The sequence below is a fragment of the Poeciliopsis prolifica genome, unplaced genomic scaffold (genome assembly GCF_027474105.1).
Source record: "Poeciliopsis prolifica strain line A6 unplaced genomic scaffold, Auburn_PproV2 SCAFFOLD324, whole genome shotgun sequence".
Classification (NCBI taxonomy): domain Eukaryota; kingdom Metazoa; phylum Chordata; class Actinopteri; order Cyprinodontiformes; family Poeciliidae; genus Poeciliopsis; species Poeciliopsis prolifica.
Window position 1 is genome coordinate 1 of NW_026562699.1, and position 2,767 is coordinate 2,767.

The 2,767-nt window shown below is 38.9% G+C and overlaps 1 pseudogene; it reads left to right on the forward strand.

The window, feature by feature from the left end:
• The first annotated feature begins 26 nt into the window (after positions 1-26).
• On the forward strand, positions 27-2,290 carry LOC129357863 (spondin-1-like; annotated as a pseudogene).
• The last annotated feature ends 477 nt before the right edge of the window (positions 2,291-2,767 follow it).

A 2,767-nucleotide genomic window follows, 5' to 3' on the forward strand; every position in this document is an offset into this window, starting at 1 on the left:
CTGTTCTGTTCAGATGCCTCACCTGTATGATGTCTGAATGGATCACATGGTCTCCGTGTAGTGTTTCCTGTGGGGCAGGCACACGCTCCCGAGAACGTTATGTCAAACAGTTCCCTGATGACGGCTCATTGTGCACTTTGCCCACACAGGAGAATGAGAACTGTGTGGTTAATGAAGACTGTTGTAAGTTTTTCTTTCCAGCATATCTAAAAGTTCTTCAGCACACAGAATGTAATATTTTGTTTCAATGAACGCTGCAGACCTAATCTAAAATTTTCATTTTTCCCGACTTGACCTTCTCAACTTTAGCTCCCAGCAGTTGCCTGGTTACTGAGTGGGGTGAATGGGATGTCTGCAGTGCAACTTGTGGTCTTGGCATGAAGAGGAGAGAGCGCATGGTGAAGATGCCTCCTGCAGATGGCTCCATTTGTGGTGCAGAGGTTCTAGAGGTTGAGAAGTGCATGATGCCAGAATGTCGTAAGTTGTAGTACCAAATCTTTCCCAATCTGTTAAACCACAAGCATACTGAAAACTGCCTCCATTTGGCACCAATGCTTATAGTTTAGGGAATAGCCTTTATTTGCAGTTCTTAGCAAGATGTATATAGTGTCTTAATGATTTTTTATTTTATTTTTTGTAATGACTAGATACAATACCATGCTTGTTGACTCCGTGGTCTGAGTGGAGTGACTGCAGCGTGACATGCGGGAAGGGTTTGAGAACACGGCAACGTATGCTTAAATCTCCTGTGGAACTTGGAGATTGTACAGAGGAGTTGGAGCAGGTGGAGAAATGCATGTTACTGAGTGTCGTAAGTATTAAATGTCATAGTTTGAACACCAGCACACACTGAATCTATTGATGTATCAACTTCAAATATATATTTGAAGAAAGCTCTCCAATGCTTTGATCAGATGTACTGATCACAAGATCAGTACATCAGAACAGCTTTTTATAGATCTCCACACCCCATGCTTCCTTCCTCTCATTTTGCTGTGCTCTTGTCTTTATCTGTAGCCATAGACTGCATTATGTCAGATTGGGCTGAGTGGTCAGAGTGCAACAAGTCCTGCGGTAAAGGGCACGCTATCCGGACTCGCATTGTCACCATGGAGCCCCAGTTCGGTGGAGACTCCTGTACTGAAACAATCCAGAGGAAGAAGTGTAAAATTAGGAAGTGCAGTCGAGGACAAGCCAACAGTGACGAAAAGAGACGACGCAAGGAGCAGCGTGAAAAACAGAGGAGCAAACAGGGCAGAGTTGAGAGTGCCTCTGAGCATCCAGGTTGGCATTTGACCGCTAGTTGTTGCAATACAATAGAAGTATTTGTTCATTATCATTTGTATCATTTGTTTGAACGGTTGTTCCTTGTTTTCTGTATTTCTACCTCTAGGTTGCAGAATGAGGCCTTGGTCCAGCTGGACAGAATGCACCAAGCTCTGTGGTGGAGGTATACAGGAACGACTTATGACTGTGAAGCAGAAGTTTAAGACTGCCCAGCTGTCCAGTTGCAAGGACAGAAAAGAGATCAGGGCATGTAATGTCCAACCCTGTTAAGATGTATCAATGGGAGGAAGGCTGTAACACGAAGAGATGCGGTCTGAGAAGAAGACAGAGCACACTATCGCACAATGATCCAATGCACTCTGTTTAGGGCTGAAACAACAACTTTCTTGAATCTGTACATGTAAATCCAGAGCTCAGGTCATTTGTTATTAAGAGAAAATGAACTTTATGATCTCTCTGGAAATCTGTTGATTCAACTTTGTTCAATCTGCTGTGCTTCAAAAACAAGCTCTGACACACATATCTCTTTTGCAGCATTACTGTAAACTTGTTGTGGTATATATATGTTGAGAAATTGATTATAAAATTACTTGTTGATAAGAATAAAAAAAAAACAACAACTCTGCTTTAACCTGTGGTATCCCAAAATAATTAAGTAGATGATGAAGCACAGGTGTACAGCCATTCCAGTGAATTTTATGCACTTTTAGTTGTTCAGTGCTTTTTAGGACCCATAAAGCAAAGTTGACGTTTTAATTTTATCCAGCTTGATGGCTGTACTTTTAGATGCATCATGATTGAAGACTGTATAATTTGGAACATCATTAAGTATGTATCTTTTTTGCAGTGTATTTTTTTATAACAATGTGTCAAGATTCTTACCAAAGTGTTGTGTAGGTGTTTTCTAGTTGTGTGTCCCCCTTTTTTCCATTATTTCTGTTCTGCTAACATTAATATTTTGGAATAATATTACCTTTACAATAAAACTAAATGTGACAACTTGTCACATGGATCTGTCTTTTTTTTCCACACGGTTCAGATGCATTACATGTTCTGATTTTTTGTTTGTTTTTTGTTTTCTTTGTGCTTGTGCTGCCACTAGATGGTGACAGGAGGCCTATAACCTTCTTTAATAAAAACATTCCTGGGTTAGCAAAAAACAATGTGAAGTTATGTCAAGTATTTACACAAAATATACTCCCCCTCAAGTGTACATAACCCCTTTTAAAATTATATGATTTTGATTTATACAAATAAAAAAAATATCAATTATATTGCCCCATAACCTAACAATTAAACTAAGCAAGAAATATATCTGTTAGGAGGAAATAAAAGTTTACATAAAACTAATAGTTTGTGAAACTTTGATTCGATTTCTGCATTCAGATGTCAGTATATCACATCATAAATATACAATATTTTCCCCAATATCGGTGCATATTGAACAAATGTTTGTCCAAAGAAAACTGGTCAAATATTA